Below are 18,615 nucleotides of genomic sequence, written 5' to 3'. Positions count from 1 at the left end.
CATTGGTGAAATGGAAATAATAATCATACTTAACTTACACTATTGTTTTGTGGATTAAATTGTTAAATACATGAATAGCACTTACAACACTGTGTGCTATATAAGAAGTGCTCAATAATGGCTAATACAAACACACATATATAGACATGTATAATCTTTACTATAATAATGTAATACAGTTTGGCTATTAGTAGCAGTAATAATACTACTTGTAGTCATGATCGTAGGTTTCTCTCACTGTAGTTATAATCCTGGTTGTTGTGAGTTCCACTCTACTGCACTTATACAGAACGAGTTCATTTGACAGTTTTTCTATGATCCCAGAATGCAGCCTTTCTCCTATTGGAGGCTGGAACCAGCATGTCCAAATCACTTTCCTGATGTCACAACCTGTTGGTGTCCACACTGGAATGAGAACCAACCCCTGGCTCTTAGTTCAGGATTCCTTTCCACAGAACTGGTCTCTCGAACTTTAAAAACTGTACCTGGCTCAATTCTCCTCAGAGCAGACAATCAAATTTCTTCCTGGGTACTGTCTTTAACACTTCCCCAAATTGCAATTACAATGAACCTATTTCATAGCACTATAACCCAAATTTGGTACTTGCTTCACATGATGAGACTTTTTCATTTAAACCTATGAATATTCATTTCATAGTGGCCAAAGGAAAGAACAAAATGACTCTATTATTAAACATTACATGCCATACTTTTCTGTAATTTGGATGACTAGGTAAACTTAGTAAATGTACTATTAATGCCCTGTTAACATAAGTATACATTGGAGGGTTCTTTTTCCTTGTGACCATGGCAAATTAATGACAATGTTGTCACACAGTCTGAGTGCAACCAGGATGTCTAATTATTCTTCACATAGCCATAAATAAACAGAACCCTTGGCACTAATTGAAAAATAGGGAGGGGGTGGTTTCCATTTTGCAGAGATCAGCCCCTCCTGAGATATCCCCTTGCACCAAACTGCCTTCCAGGATCGGCATGTGAGGTGCTCCTCATACAAAATGCATAGTGGCGTCCTCCTCCGTGAGCACAGGGACTTGGATGCCTTGTTCACTGCCATATTTCCAGGGGCGAGAGCAGTAGCTGGCACCTGATAGGTGGGTCAACAAATACATATTCCATGAATCAAGAAATGAATGTTAGTTCACAGATCTCTCTTCTCCCTAGATGTTGTACCTTCCAACCTCGACTTAACCTCTCACACGATTTTTGATCTGCCCTATAACCCTTTATAAAAACTTGTTCTCAGAATTTTCATGCATAAAGAGATAGAAATGTGTGATCACAGTTTAATTCATCATGTGTTTCATGATCTAAGTCATTTCAGACTGTTAATACAAGTGCAAAGATCAAGGAGAATATATATTATTTCACCATTCCACACCTCTCTCTACATTTCCTCTTTTATTCTTTGCACAGTCTGTTCTAGTCAAACTAAACTTGTTTCAGCTTCTAGAAAATACTATGCTTTCTCTTATTTCAAGGTCTTTGGCTACCCTTAGACATCTCTTCTCTTCTTCTGTCTTCTACCTTTAAAGGAAGTCTCCCCCAATAGCCCTCAAATAGATTGGCTGTTTCTCTCTATACATTTAAGTACTTATTGCACTGTAAGTGCCTGGCTTTTTCTGTCTATATCTCTTTCTAGTCTCCTTAGACTCTAAATTCCTTGAAGGAATTGACAGTGTCTGCCTATTTCCAAGTTCCCAGAGTAAATAAATGAGAATAGCCACTTAGAGGATCAGCAAATCAATGTATATTGAAGTTAGAGTATTAAAAAAAAAAATGGGTTTAGTATTCCAGTTTTACAGATGAGGAAACCATAGCTCACAGAGATACGGACAACTCCTCAAGATCTCAAAGCCAGTTGGTGGCAGAACCAAAACAATCATTCGGGGTCATCATTGCCCGCCCAGTGCTCTTCCTTTCACACCATTACTCACTTCTCAACATAGGTCTATTTTATTAAGAGTCAAAGACTTACATTAAAATGTTAAAGTTCTAATGGTGGCAAAATTTAAGAATGAGTCAAAAAGTAGAAACAACAGGTCTTTCCCAGTGCCCTCCCTCCAAAGTTTATTATTTAAGAAATTTGCCAGGAATTTCTCATATATCTGATCTTGAATTTATTTCCATGCATATACTTTGAAGTATCTTGAGAACCTACTCAAAATCATTATGCTTGAGAACCATAATATGCCCTTCCCCCTTCTACAAATTTGGCACACGTTAACTTACATGATTATCACACAATCAGTAAAAACTACTTATTATTCCCATTTCAAAGGTGAGAAAACTGAGTTTAAGCTGAGTAATTTACCCAGTATACTCACATAGTAAATAGAGGATGGTAGCAGAAATCCAGGTCTGTCTGTAATGAAGTACATGCTTTCATGTGTTTTGTTTTGTTTTTGCTTTTGTTTTCCATTTACATCAATATAAAATAGTGCCCTTTTGGTGCCAGCCCAGTGGTGTAGTGAAGTTTGCACACTCCACTTCTATGGCCCAGGGTTCACAGGTTCTGATCCCAGACATGGACCTACACACCACTTATCAAGCCATGCTGTGGTGGCATCCCACATACAAAATAGAGGAAGATTGGCACAAATGTTAGCTCAAGGACCATCTTCCTCACCAAAAAAGAAAAAAAAGTGTCCTTTGCCGTCCAGCTGTACAACAGCTCTCATTATAGAGGCTGAACTTCATTTACTCTTGACATTTTAGCGTTATGAGTAAAAGGGAAACTAGAAAAACTCTTCTTTTTTGTTATTTCTAAATATTAGTGGGTGTGTGTGTTGGTGGGGAAGGGCAGTTTCAAATATTGTATTTATTTTTAAATTTTTAATTGGCATGGAATTGCATTGTCATTTAAGTTTTAATCTAGCCTTCTGTGAGCAATAAGGTTGTCTACCCAATTCAGACTGCAAAAGCCCACACAGTTTGGCCAAAAAACATAGGATTCTTTATTCAATTTTGTTTTGTGGTCTATTGTATAAAAACAAAGTGACCCTCATACCTTGAAACCATGAACTCAGCCACCCTTTAATATGATTCCCTTCACTGCCTTGTATATAGGCAGGAAAAGCAAAATGGCTTAATACAAAGTTAAATTCCCCTCAGCCAGGATGTCAGCAGAAACGCCTAAAATTTTTGAAGAGTAAATCAATGTTCTCTAAGATTAAAGCTTTGAGGCACCATAAATCCTGTATAGAGTGATAACTAAGATGGCACCCATGTCCGTGGACAGAAAATGTCACCAATCCCCATAGCGTAGCTCTCTTGTTCTTAAAGAGATAACAGGCTATTACCTCAATGGTTGAAATACATTGTTATGCCTTCATGCAACTTCTTGGGTGTTATCAATCTGCTTCTCAAGGATACCAATCTATCATTTAAACAGTGCACACAACACAGTCATCTACCCTCACATAACCTTAAATGTCCTTCTTGCTTTAATTTCTGTCTTTGTAACTACTCAGCACCTCTAGAATCATTATATCTCCTGTGGCAGGTACTTGGAGGGAGAATTGGTTTGAGCTCCATGAGAACCAGATTCTGAGATGGAAATTTGTGTGCAGGAAGTTTATTGGAGAGCAATCAATACCTGTGGGAGAGCAAGGGAAGTAGGATAGAGCTGAAAGAAGAGTTGAGTTGTGATGCAGTTGTTCTAAAGGTCTCATTCCATCCCACGGGGAGTTCTGGAATTGGAATAGTCCTTCAGAGTTGTCCCACCTTGAGGCAGATGGATGGACTTTAGCTGACTCATTGGTCAGTCATTAATGTGGGCTGTTTCCTGGTAGTGGGTGTGGTTTGAGCAAAGCAGCTCTTGAGCAGAAGGCAATTTCCAAAGAGGGATTCAGTTGAGAGCCATCAGCTACCACCCCTCCCAACACCTCGGAGGATGAGTGTCTCCATCATGAAGGGAGGATGTGGGCAGCACAGTTGCACACCAGAGCACCCACCAGAGCAGGTATCAAATATTCATGGTATAAATGAATAGATGCGAGCTGGTATTGTGCCAAAGTTGGAGAAAACAGAGCCAAGAAGCTCAGTTCATGCCTTCAGAGTCATTTGGGGGGACTGTTGCTTTATCCCATATGCAAAAGAAAAGAAAAAAAAAGAAGAAGGGCCCTGAAATTTAGCCAGAAAAGAAAAATCAAAAATACTTTAAGCCACCACCAGAAGATGACCTATGATTTTACAAGTCCTTCTAAAATAGGTTGTCCAACCAAGTATTGTACATTCAACCAAAGCTAAAATCCAAGAAGTTGAAAAAAAAGAACAATATAATCTTTGTAAAACGTTGGGGCAGGACATGCACCTCTTTAAGACCAAGAGAAATGTGCCACAGCTATTGACAACTTTTTTCTAGACTCATGACAAAGAAACTGCCTCCTTGTTTGGCTCCTCATTAACAATCTGAAAATTCCCTCCTATATATGTACAAGGCAGTGAAGGGAAGGTATGGGAGATTTGAACTTGCAATATAATCACATATTGTGTAATTATTCAGTAGTGAAAACAAATAAACTTTACATATAAGCTATGGATAAATTCTAGCAACATAATGTTGAATGAAAAAGCAAGCAGTAACATACCACATATAGTATCCAGTTTTATTGCAATCTATTTTAATTATTTTTTACATGCATATCTTCCCACTAGACTATTAGTTGAGGACAACTTCACTTTAAATTCATCTTTGTAATCTTTATATTGCCTCAGCACCTACATGGTGCTCAATACATCAGATGTAGTCAATACGTGTTTGTTGAATTGTATTGTATTGAATGGACATCAATCCATGTCCATTCTGATTTCTGATCATCCCTTGGATTCTGGGCTATCTGATATCCCCCATTTTGATTTTGCTGCTGATTCCAGTCTCCTTCCAAATCTGATATTGCTTCCTGTAACACACTTTGGCATACCACCTATATCCTTCTCTATGTCTGACTTCAGACTGGTCCTATTTATAGTTTGGCTACTCCAATGGTAGAGCCAGCAGATAGAAGAAATCCTTGATCAATTTGTCCTTTGAAGTACAAAAATATTATCTGTTTGTTCTACTAATACTGTAGGATGTGAAAAACTAGTATCATGAATAATTACAGTTCTGAAGAATTACATTGACTCAACATCAATGACCTACACATTCAAATATTTCATTCTCAATGCATCAGTTCTCTTAACAACAGGAATGGCAATGCATGTCTCTTTGGAAAATTCTTGGAATGTACCACTTTTCCAAATTATTCGTTAAGTTCCTAGAATAGTTCCATTGCATTGGAAGGGAACTTGAAATTCATCATGCTAACAACTCACCAATGGTAAAAATTGTTTCTATAGTGCCACTATCATATATAGTTTCTCAGTTTCAACTTGAATGCTTCCAAGGACACAGGGCTCACTGTGTGAAAGGTAGTCCTTCCTTTACTGAATGGCTCCAATCGACCAAAATTATTTCTTTTGTTCAAGCAAAATATTACTGCCCCACATGTTCCATTCCTATGTCTTTTTTTTTTTTTATTCTTCAGAAGACAATTCAGTATAAAGAAATTAATGAAGACTTGGACGTTGGACTTGTTTGAATCCCTGCTCCATGAGTGACCTAGCCAACCCTCTTGAAATCCCACAGCCTCAGTTTTCCCACCTATAAATGAATGCAAAACACCTACCCAAGAATGTGCCTTACATATAGTGGGTCCTCAATGAATCTTAATCTATTTTAATATAAATCACACCCTCTTTCTTTCAATAATAATGTTAAACTGTGGTCATTTCCGTGCACATTCTTGCTGTGGTCATTTCTGCCCACTGTTCTTGTCTTCTTCTCAGTCATCTACCTAATCACTAATAGTGTTGACCTAATGACCTTTAGGAGGCCCCTCCAGCCACCACACTTCACAACACCTCTCCTCCCCGACCTGGGCCAGAGCTTCCTCTACTGTAGGAATGCAAGAAAGCAAAGCAGAGGGAATCTGTGCAGTGACGCACAAAATGCACAGGTCTGCAAACTAGAAGACAGTGTGACAGTTCAGAACGTACCATTTACCAGCTATGTGTCCTAAGGCAAGTCATTTCACCCCTCAGCTTCCCTTTCTTCATCTGTATAATAGAGACAACAATAACGGGCATTTTGTGTCTATTCTGAGGGTTATGCGAGAAAAATCTATAAAACCATGCTTAGAAGTCTCCTAGCTACCTGTTAGAGGCTCAGGAAATGGTATTTATTCTTATTTACTACACTGACACTGTGTTCTCATCTGCTTGGGATACAAATTAGTTAACTTTCATTCTTATTAGTCAAATTAATTACTCACGCTCTCATCTTCCTAGAGGATCACTCCCACCACCATATTCATACATTAAATTATCCAGAAACTAGGGCCTTTATGAATTCCAGTGAGGCCAGTCTTATTTCCAAACACACTGTAGAAGGATGACTAGAGAACCAGAGCAGTTTATAAACAGGACATCATTTTTTGCCGTGAGTGTTTTGTTTCTGCCACCTCAAGGCGTAAACTACATGAAGTAAAAAAGTGTTCCCTCCCTGTTTGCCACATCTCTTTCCGCCACTGAGAAGATGTGGAAGTGACTTCTCAGGATATTGTCAGGGAGAAAAGGACACCACTCCCCTCAGGGATATGCTCAACTGGGGTTACCCCTCATCACCACATGCCTGGACACAAAATCAGTTCCTTCATAAATCCTTTGACCTCTCTGAGACTCGGTCTCCATAAAATGGAGGCTGTTGAATTATACGATCTTTTGGGACTTTTTCATATTTATCGCTTATTAATTTTGTATACAAAATACTACAGAATTCCAAGTTAATATGAAAAAGAAGCAATTAGGTCACAGAGCTGACATACTGGCAATTCCAGAATTCAGCTTTTCCGTGATTGTGGTGGTATCAGCAACAATATTTGTTGTGCCGGATCTGATGTTGCTACCATTGTAAAGCTGTTTATGACATAGTATTTATCCTTTTTTCTGGCTCTTGGGAATTCTGCCTCCCAGATAGATTAGAAGCTGCTGGAAACAATGATCTTGTCTTCTTCAATTTTGTTTACTCAGAGACTGGATAGTTCTTGGTCTCCATAAAATGGAGATAGTAATAATAAAAATAATACTAGTAACATAATCCTTCCTCATAGGATTTTTGTAAAGAGAAAATAAGATAAAATATATAAAAATATTATATAAATTACAGATAAATATAACTACTTATATCCCAGGTATGCTAGATATACATATGTTGAACTGATTTCCCTTTTAACATTCTAGATTCTAAACTCCTGCAGGACAAGGATTAGTTTTTACCCCCTGAGCATGTGGTATACCAGATACTGGAAACCTAATTGTTACTTAGTAAAATTATATCAATTGATAATGACTAAATATGGATATTAAAATCAGATTAACCTAGTTTCACTTCAATATCAAGAAAAGTTGAACTTTTGCTATCAGTAAAATGTAGTTGGAAAGATCAGAATTTTATAAGTAATCATATCTTTAAAATGCAAATTAGAAAGAAATTATATCATTGCAATCCTTTATGAAAATAGTTATCAGTCTAGAATATGAGCAATAATAAGAATAATTCCTTTTATGTATATGTATTTATTTGTACTTATGAGTCTATTTAATTCTCATAGGAACCTTTGGCACCTATTTTTTTACAAACAACCAAGTGAGAATCTGAGAGGCTAAGGACCTTGCCCAGGTTCACACAGTAAATTAGGGACCTAGTTTGGGTGTAGCAATCCAGCTCCTCGGATTTATTAAAGGAAAATTATATTGATGAAAAAGGAGTATCATGAATTAATTTTCTCTAGTATCAAAGATCAGTTCTTTCCCATCCTTAACCTCCAGCATGTTTTTTATTCAATATATGCATTCTATTGCCAAGTTTCACAGGTTTTCTTTCTATGAATTTAGGAACTGTGCCTTATTCATGTTTTTATTTCCATTGTCTAGATTAGTCCCTGGTGTACATGGGACATTCGATCTTTTTTAGTGAATGAAGTGATCAAATGTCTGCTCTTTACATACTCCTTGGCTGTGCTCCTTGTCCTTCCTCTCACACCGTGGCCCTCATTTTGTATTCCTCCACATATCTTCCCTTTCATGCCATCATCCTTATGTAGTCCTTCTAAGTTCTCCATTTATTCTTCGAGATTTCACTGTATGATTGGAGATCCTTTGGTTGACTCCAATCCCCAGGAGACTCTTTTTCTCATTAGTCAGTCTCCTCCTAAAATTCCATTTGCTTTCTCTGTACTTGGCTACATCCCAAAGCCCAGATAAATCCTGACTCTTTCATAAATTCTCCTCAGATTCGAAGCCAGGGGTCATCCCTCTTCCACCTCTACACTTTCACAGACCTAGACCTGACATCTGTGGCACTTAGTACTTTTTATACCTGCATCTATATCTGTATCGCCATTTATATCCCATGACATTTCGGGCCAGATAATTCTTTAATTCTTTGTTGTGAGGGAATGACTGTTCTGTGTATTGGTGGATGTTTAACAACGTCATTGGCCTCTAATTACTAGATGCCAATAGCACACCTCCAGTTGTGACAACCAAAAACATTTCCAGAAACTGCCAAATGTCCCTTGGGGAAAGAAATCTCCCTTCTCCCCATATTGAGAACCTCTGAGTTAAGTCTATATCCATATCCATATTCATATCTATATTTGGGCCAAAGAATAACACTGAGTGATTGATCTTCATCTACATTAGGCACTAGGCAAAAGAACGCATCTGTTTTCTATTTTAATTTTCATGATGATTCTGAGGGGTATTATTAACACCAATTTAGACATGTGCAAAGTACAGCTCCAAGAGATAAATAACTCACAATAAAATACACTGCAGCGTGTGCACATTTCCTTGAACCCTGTGACCTGACAGCTTAGGAAGGGCAGGATTCCTGTTGCTTTCACCTTTCTACCTCCCCTAGGGCCAATCGTGTAGTAGTTGCCTAATAATAATAATAGTTGGTGAATGAAAAGGAACAGTCTTAGACATATCATATGAGCTGTGCACTCTTCCTGGCTTCACATCTGCTGGATTTGCATTCCCTATGAATTGCCTACCTATTCCTTAACCCTGGCATATTTATATTTGGTATGTAAATTAGCTATAATTGTATTACTTAAGTGCATTACTTAATAATATAATTGTATTAATCTTTCTGTCTGTCTTCAAGTTTTGGCATCATAGTGTAATAAAAAATGCATGAGCTTTCAGAATCAAAAAGATGTTACATTTAAATTCTGATTCCATGCCTAACTGGCTATGTGGCATTTACTTCAAAAACTAAAAGTTTTTGTGGTCGGTGCAAAGACTATGGAGATGAAAACCATAATCTTGACTATCTAGAGATTTATACTCCAGTAAAGGGGAACAAAACTTGAAAAGAAATTAATTCAAACACGGGATATAACTTTAAAAGTATGTACAAAGTACAGAACAGTACAGAGGAGAGAAGAGTTAACTCTGTCAGGTAAGAGTAGGGGAAACTTCCAGAAGAGCCAGCTCTCATGGTGAGTGATAGGGGTAGACCGAGCCAAAAGACAAGCATCGTCAACTGCTCGAGTCTCAGTTTCACTATTTGTAAAAGAAGGATAATTATATCTTCTTCTTGGGATCGGTCCAAGTACTAAGTGAGATAGGAGTATACCATGTTTATTGTAATGTGGGACAGGTGGTAGACACGATAAATATTGCCTCCTTTCCATTTCCTTTAAAGGGCAATGGCTGTATGATTAATAATTTTTATAGGCTACATATTATAAGGCTATTGAGAATAAGAGGATGAGGGATTTTCGTAGGTTACAAAAAGAGTTGACTTTTTCCCTTCCTCAGATACTCAAAGAAAATCATCAAATTCTTTGTACATTATAAATTCCCCAAGGAAGATGAGCAGGTTCTATGTTCCATTTCAGAATGTTGTACAGATATTTTTACCAGAAAAAAAGGCATCTTCCTCACAGCCCGTCTCTGACCTTCTTCCTTTTCTCTTAAAAAAAGTAAAAACTATACAGCCTGAACATTCTACTGGGTTTGCTTTTTCTTCCACTCAGTGATAGCAAATCTAAGAACAGAATAGAAAACCCTGAAAAGTAAGATCAAACCCCAGGTGCTTTACACATCTCTCTGAGCCTCTGTGGAGATTCCAAAGCTTGACTCTTTGGTTATTCAAACTGCTTCCCCCACTGCCCTCTGAGAGCTCCAGGCTCGGACCCTATTTGGCGTCTTTATCCCCGAATGTCCCTTGTCATCAGGATAAGTCTTTATTTCTCTTTGTAAAGTGACAGCAGAGATCTGGGAAGATGAAGAATTTTTCCCCACTGAGCTTCAAATAACTCACTTCTAAAACACCCGTAATTCTCACTGTGGCCATGAGGTTGTGAAGTCTCATTATCTCTGACCTTGGTCTTTCTCAGCTCCCCCGACCCAGGAGAAAAAAGGTCAGCGACTGACATCCTTTCGTTTAACCACCATTTACTGAACACTTGCCAGGTGCCAGGTACGGTGCTGTGCTATATGGTTTTATCAAGGATTTGTTTACTCAACAAATATCGAGATAATATAATCTGGTTTTATTTATTTTAAAAGTCTTATTCTCTTCTTTTTGTAAAGTGGTCAATAAAGAGAAAACATCATTGGCAAACTTTATATTATACTAGGCATCTTTACTACTCCGACTTTTAAAGAGTTTCTGGATCTCATAATATGGAATCCAGAGCAGCTTTGTAACATGGCTCCAGTCTTGATATGCAGGAATATGTTGAACTAACGTTCAGTATGGGATAACTTCTATCATTTATGAAAAACTCCGTCTAGAGTTTATTGTGTTTAATTTACATTTAAAAAACAGAAAATATTCACTTGAGGTGTGAATGCACCAAATATTTCATGATTGGTGGAGACTGTTTGTAACTGACCTTGCAAATTACACTCTTCACATCTCAAAGGGAGTTTATTTCGCAAGAGTGTTCAATGGCTCTTGTTAGATTTGATCTGAATACACACAAATATAAACCAGAAGTTACGCACTTTGGATCCACTTTTCTTCTTTCCATAGCACTGAATCAGTAGTGAGTACAGCATGGTAAGTGAGGGAATGCACTGGATTACTTGGCTAGAAAGGGCTGCTCCATTTGGGAGATTCCGAATTGGTGAGGAACAGACTTGAGCTTGACTGGAGCTATCAACATCTATGGTATGAGATATAAAGTATCAGTGATGGCAGCTGGGGGCATGTGGAGTTTGGCCAAGACATAGAACCAGGAGATCCTGAGGTAATATCTGGAAAGCAGAAAGGAGGGCCCAAACTTCAAGGAAGGGGTTGGCAGGACCAAAGTGAAGGTGCCAGACCTGTCGGAGCAGGGTGTTAATACCAGGGGCCTTTCTCAGTGGGGCTGGAGATGGAACCCAAGGCCCTGACAGCAGCTGCATGGAAGCACAATCACACGTGGTAGTGGACAGATAACTGCCATGTCCTGGGCTCCTGAAAGTGCCCGATTTTGCTCTTAAGCACACACATGAGCGTCTGGTGTGCAATCCCCAGACTATGTCTAGATGCTATGTTTTAGTAGGACAGAATCACTTATTCTTCTACCTGGCCAGTTCTCAGAGGCTCAGGGATGAGCCAGGGCAGAGACAGCAGCATGCTTGTTGCTATTGGGGCAGGGTGAAGCTGACATATATTATCAGTGCTTTATACATGAGATAAAGGAGGCTCAGAAAAGTTGTGGAACTTTCTGAGTTCATGTAACAAGGGGTCCAGACACTATTTTGAGTTAATAAACTTGCCTTGTTAGGCAATTTTGCCTCTCATTTGTGCATACATATGTGCATATATTATGCAGATATACCTCCCCTGCACACAGCATACACTCCTTAAATGACGGTATAGTGAATGAATATATGATACAAGCTTGAATTTAGCCTGTGTAGAATAAAGGTAGCTATTCATTCATTCATTCAATAGGTAGCAGTCGAGTGCCGACCATATGCCTGCAGTACACTCGTCTTTGGGTATACAGCAGAAAACAGGCAGAAAAGGCACCTGCTCTCATGGAACTTACATTCTTGCGAGGGGAGAAAGTAATAATCAAGATTCAAATAGTTAAACAGGATAATTTCAAATCATAGGCATTCCCTGAAGACAACAAAATACAGTACTGTGATAAGAATTTTGCCTCTATATCTACATAGAGTCAATTATCACTAAATACAGATTAATAAAACATGAAGTGGGCTAATTCTGCCTCCTAGATATAATGGTATATCTACCATTTATCTTCCTTTCCCTAATCACATTTTCTGGTTTGGCTGCTATATCAGCTTCTCTTTCTGTTGCTCCTAAAATAATTGATGTTATTTGCCTGAAATACATCAATAACTTTCAATTTTCATCAGCAATATATTTGAGAAATACGTAATAGCTGAAATGAACAAATGGAGGAGGAGTAGCGGGGTGTGCTTCGGGGTCCAGGCTGAACTTTCCTCTCCAGAGCCTACGTATGGCTTGTGCATAGTTGGTGCTCAATAAAAATTCATTTCCTACACTGAGAGAATAAGGAAGAAAAGTATATCTTCTGCTGGATATATCCATGGCTCCTAATCTTACATTATGCATAGATTAGTTTCCAAAATAATGTCAAAACTTTAAATTCACTGATTTCTTTATCAGTCCCTTGCACACATTAGTTTAAGCTCAATATGACCTAGGGATCACTAGAAGGTTCTTGTGTGTAAAGTTGAAGAGCCTATTGAGAGAAGAAATTTGATTTGTAGAAAACAGAATTGGCGGCGGCCCAGTGGCGCAGCGGTTAAGTTCGTGCATTCCGCTTTGGCGGCCCCGGGTTCACTGGTTTGGATCCTGGGTGCGGACCTATGCACTGCTTGTGAAGCCATGCTGCAGCAGGCGTCCCACATATAAAGTAGAAGGAGATGGGTATGGATGTTAGCTCAGGGCCAGTCCTCCTCAGAAAAAAAAAGGAAAAAAAAAGAAGAAAAAAAAGAGGAGGATTGGTGGCAGATGTTAGCTCAGGGCAAATCTTCCTCAAAAAAAAGAGAAAAGAAAAGAAAAGAAAAGAGGGTCTTTTTTTTTTGCAATATTCTAATTTCTCTTCTTCTAATGAATGAAAGGACAAATTCAAACTTTAATTCTAGCTTGGAAACTCATGTTGATAAGTTATTAATGTCACCAGGCCTCAGTTCTCTTGTTTGTAAATAACGGGATGCTAATTGCTTTGAGGTTCAAAAGTAATTACATATTCATGTATACTCACATATATAAGATATACAACACAATGCTTGGCACACAGTATATATTCAATAAACATTTTCCTCCCCTGTAAGGAGCTCTGGCTTTAATTTCACACAAGTCACAAACTGAAACTATAAAGATGAAAATAAAGAATGTAAAATTTGAAAATGTGTAATTTACTGAAAGCACAAGAACCATTAATTGTCAGTGATGGTTCTCATTAAACTAGCAGCATATGTTCCTATTATAAGGATGTTTGTCATGAGCTCCTGAGAGGTCTATTAACAATAAAATCCTATTATTCCAGATGTTTCACATCCATGTAATACACCCACAATAATTAATTTCATATGGGATAAATTCATAAATCTGCAAAACTAGAAAGACACGTTACTCACCACAGAAGGCATCTTATATTCTATTTATAATCAGACTGAAATGCTAAAAAATACCATTAATTACAGGGAGACCCACTATCATTTTTCATTATCTCTAGAATGGACTTTGAATTTTAAAATAAGCCATTACCATTATAAAAGCAGCATCTGAACAAACAAAGAGAAGAAGAAAGTTGCTACTACAGCTGCTGCTGTAGCCACCGCCTTTCCTCCTGGTGGCATTATGGTTGCTGCTTGCCACTGCCCTCCCCCGCAGCTGGCATTGGCCAAGCCCCCACCCTGCGCCAGGAATGGTACAAGGTGCTGCTTCACGTGTGTCGTGACTTATCTAGTTAGTTTTCCCATTTTATAAAGTCTTCCACTTAGAGAAGATAAAGGCTCCAAGAAGTCAAATAACTGATCCAAGCTCACAGTTCCTCAAAAGCAGAGCTAAGATTTGAACTCAGATCTCTACCACCAAGGCCTGCTCGCTTCCCACGTTACCAAGCTGCCTCTCCACAGCAATAACAAAAGCTTGCACTTATTGTGTGCCTGACCCCATCTTTCAGACAGCCTGAGAGGGAGATAGACAGAAAGGGGCCTCTCCAACACAGAATCTGAAGGTCAACTACTGCAGCTTCTGCTCAGTGCCACAGTCCCCTTCACCTAAGGCTTGACACATAACTCAGCGGTCCCTCAGCATTCATTAAACTCTGTACTTCTTGAAAGCAGAGATCCATCTTCTCTTATATTTTTTAGCACCTGTCATGCACTTTGGTATATAGAGACAATGTTTATTAAACGACTATTTATCACAGGGCTGGAGAGCATGCAAATTTGGGGTATAGAAAGATAGTAACTCCACAAGTGAGATTTCAAGTTTATGGTATTGAGGATTATCCATGGGTAAAGACAGCATCTGGAAGAAATCATTTATTGTTTTCAAACCTGAGACTGGAACTGTTAGAACAGCAACTGTATCATGTAGAAAATAGCTATCTTAACAGTTAATATTTATTGAGAACAAGCTATGTATCAATTGCTACACTAAGAACTTTGAATCCTTATAACAACTGTATGAGAGAGATATTCTTCTTATTATCTCTGGGCACAGAGAATTTAAATAAGATCGCTCAGCTAGAAAGAGATGGAGCCGGGCTTCCATAGCAGCCATCTGGCCCAGGAGCCTGCTCGTCACCACTATGCTACATGCCACTTGTGAATTCAAGCTAAACTAATGGGAGACCGTGGAATTGGGAGTTATCTTATCTATTTATAGCTTGTCTATTAATGTTCTTATACCACGAGGAAATTAGCTAGAGAACTAAGCTGTCTGTGTCTGATTGTAGGAATCAGGAAAAGTCAGGAGGAAAAAGACACCACCGGAGAAGCCAGAGAGGCTGGATGCCACCCACCACACTGCCAGAACTTTTGACGTAGCTCTCACCTTTCACCTTCACCTGAACTATGGTTGGTGATGGTGCATGTTCAGAGCTTCAGCTTTTAAGTCAAAGAGAGCTGATTCAAGTCTAACTCTGATACTTTTTAATGGTGGGACCTGGGCTCATCCATGACCTTCAGATCCTTCACATGTAATAGTTACAATACTTACCTACGTCAAAAGACATTGAAAAAGTTAAACAAGATAATATATGTAAAGTATTAGTACAGTTCCTGGAATATGCTTAAATGTGCATAGAAATATTATCTATCAGTATTAGTCCTCCTTTTACAGATGAGAAATCAGGGGGTTTGAGATATCAACTAGATGCTCAGTAAAGTTTGTGGGATGAAGGAACATGTGAACAAATGAATAAATGATTGGAGAGAAAGCCACAGTCATTGATGAAGAAATCTCCCCTCTGTCTTACCTCCAAGTGGTGGCAGCAAAGAGGGACCTCCTATTTTTTCAGAAGCTTCAGAGAAATGGTCATCTGGACACGTTACAAATCCCCTCAGCTCCTGCGTCCAGTGCTAGCCCTAATCACACGTGTGCTCTGGGCGGCTTTGCCCTCTGCTCCACCTCCAGCCAGGGCTAAGGAGCGCCGAAAGTAGCAGGACTCTATTTCTCTCAACTGCATGAGATATAAAAGAAGGTGAGATGAAGACAAAGAGTCAAAGTGTCCATTTTCCATCTCTACTTTCAGGTTTATAACATTTTGCCAGAGACGGCTTCTAGTAACTACTGCCATATGTCATTTGTTCATATGACTTACAAGTTGCAAAGGCTTCCATGTATATTCTCTGATGATTCTCGCTATCACTCTGCTGGTTAAGTCGATGGGGGCTCAGTATCTCTCTTGCATGGTGTGGAAACTGAGGCTTGAAGCATTTGCATGAATTGACTCAAATCACATAAGCACAAGGGGCAGAGAAAGAATCTCATTAAATCTTGTCTTCCACTTAAAACCTATCACAGCTTCCCACTGGTCTCAGGATGAAATCTGAGCTCCTTTCCATGACCATTCTATGATCTCACTTCTGCTAACTCATTTATTCTCATTTCAGGCCACTCCCCTGCTTGCTCAACATGCGCCCAGGATGAGGTCTTTCCTTCAAAGGAAGAAAGCACCTCAGCTCTTTCCTGTCTCAGGCCGGGCTTAAGGTCTGAGGACACAGCGGCAGCTGACTGGCAGAGTCCTAGGTAGAACAGGATGTAGAGGAGGCAGCGGGGCACAGACTCCATGCGTAAGCTCTGGAGAGGTCTGCTCTGGAATTCTACTGAGGCCTCCTTAGATTCCAACCGTGGGATCCTTGAGGAGTACTAAGCAGATTATTTGGGAAGTCATCATGGGATAAATACAACTCAATGGTAATTTTGTTTGAAAATTGTAGTGCAAACACCTAAGGAAGACATCTAACATTATTCAGTACTCGACGTGGGATGTATTCCTGACTTCATATATGAGGTATATTAGAGGAAATAAAGTTGATGCGGTAAAAATTACTTGTCCAAGGATGCACAGTTTCTAAGTGGCAAGCTGCTGTTTAAACCCAAGTTTATTTGATTCTACTACACGTGGCATTTCTCCTCTAAGGGGATAACTTGATTCTACATTACCAGGATGACTGTACTAGGGCAATGTTAATTTCTTCACTAAGGACAAGATGGTTCAAGACACGGGAATGGTGCTAACCATGCAGGGGGAGTTAACCGGCCCTGAGCTTGGGGAACACAGCTGAGGACTGGGAGAGAGAGGGGCCTTGATAGAAAATAATTTTAGATACACATTATTTGTAAGACAAAATTATGGAAAAAATGCTTTTTGAATCAAATTGTGTATTTCCACCAGCTTTAACTTATTATGCATTAACAAGAAAGATTTAATAAAAGCTTTACCTATCTTCAATTCTACTGTTTCAATTATTGAAAACAAATAGTACGGTTAAATTATATCTTAAAGACCTGTCATCCAAAGATGATTTACAATGGATTTTCTAGGTTTTATGCCAAGAAAACCTACTCCCTGTGATATGTGTGTGAATAAAATGTTCTGAAAAACAATGTGGAATAGACAATGCCTGGACTTCAGAATCTAAAGGTCTGAGTCAAGTCTCACCTTATACGTTTTATGACTATTCTTAGAACATTTCAGAATCTACTTCTTGTTTTACTCATCTGCAAAATAGGTGAAATCCTAATATCTATTTGCAGGGCTACTGTTAAAAGAAAAAGAAATAAGATACGTGCAAATATTTTCTATCAAATGTTGAAATCCAGCATGTCTATGCGTATGACAAAAAGAATAAATGAGTGAATAAGCCCATGAATACTTCGAGGTCATTTTAAGTAATCTCACCAATGCATATTTAATTGGTAGTGTTTTTACTTTAAGAGAAATTCGCTACCTACATTAATTCTCATTATGCTTCATATCCCTCTGCAAGAATAAAGGATCACTATTGTTTACTGATAACAGTCTTTTAAAATTATTAGAAAACAACACAGTAATTTTTAAAAAAACTTTGCTCACAAAAACTATCACCTGATTGCATCAAGTTTCTGTGCTTATTTAATCCCTTTTAGTAGAAAATGGTAGGATTCAAATCACAAAACCTTCCATTTTACACTTTCATTGTAAAAAAAAATTCTCTTTTGCTTCATTCTTGTTTTTGGCAGAACTACCTCAAGCTCCCATTATCTTCCTAATGCCTTTGAAAATGTGAAGCCTTTCTTTATATGCCACCTGATTTTTAAGATTGCATAAAATTGCATTTCTCACTTATGTCCACATCAAATGCTTGATTGAATCAATGATTTTTTTTTTCTTTTTTGGTAATGTTTTAAGTTCAAGAGCAGCTAATAGAAGTCTAAATGGGATTCTCCCAATCTGTAATTCGGATTTCCAAACCGAATATGGTGACACCTGGTAAAAATGGGCTTATGTTCCAGAGTAAATATATATAAAAAGAGTATGTTATGGGTGGGTTTGTGTCAGGGATAGCAAGCATCTAGAACACGAGCCACCGTTCCCTACCCCTTGAACACAGAATAGACCTTGCTGATCAATGTTTAATCTCCCTCTGAGCCTACGTTTCAACACAGAGCTTGGATCATAAATTGGTGATAACTAGCTATGAAATGAAATGTGTCTATCCACATAGGCTTATGGCTATAATAATTTACACTAGATGAAAAGAAAAAATTTTAAGTGGATGATGCATTTCTTCTGGAATAAATGGACACCAGGACTGATGATAAGAGGAAGAAGAGCCAAAGTCACTGACACGGAAGCCCACCAGTATTTAACCAGGGAGCTTAATTTTGTCTAAGGACCTGGTGGTGGCTTTAGGATGCATGTCTGGACCCCCTGTCTCCCAGCCATCCTTCTCTCTTTGATATGTCCTTTCGATTGCACACGTCTAGAGTGAAGGTGCTATTTAAGCATATATTATGAAAAAAAGTTGTTCTATGATTCTGTGGAT

At 38.5% G+C, this 18,615-nt stretch overlaps 1 long non-coding RNA gene across 1 annotated transcript in view; it reads right to left on the bottom strand.

Annotated features, from left to right (window-relative positions):
* Window positions 1-18,615, bottom strand: part of LOC123279065 (uncharacterized) — a 1,363,420-nt gene that overhangs the window by 479,251 nt on the left and 865,554 nt on the right. Inside the window, exon 4 of the long non-coding RNA XR_006516888.2 lies at window positions 15,561-15,764. This is a non-coding gene — a long non-coding RNA (uncharacterized lncRNA). The remainder of the gene's footprint in view (window positions 1-15,560; window positions 15,765-18,615) is intronic.

The sequence above is a fragment of the Equus asinus genome, chromosome 20 (genome assembly GCF_041296235.1).
Source record: "Equus asinus isolate D_3611 breed Donkey chromosome 20, EquAss-T2T_v2, whole genome shotgun sequence".
Taxonomy (NCBI): Eukaryota; Metazoa; Chordata; class Mammalia; order Perissodactyla; family Equidae; genus Equus; species Equus asinus.
Note: the sequence above shows the minus strand (reverse complement) of the source record. Positions and strands in the feature narration are given on the sequence as shown.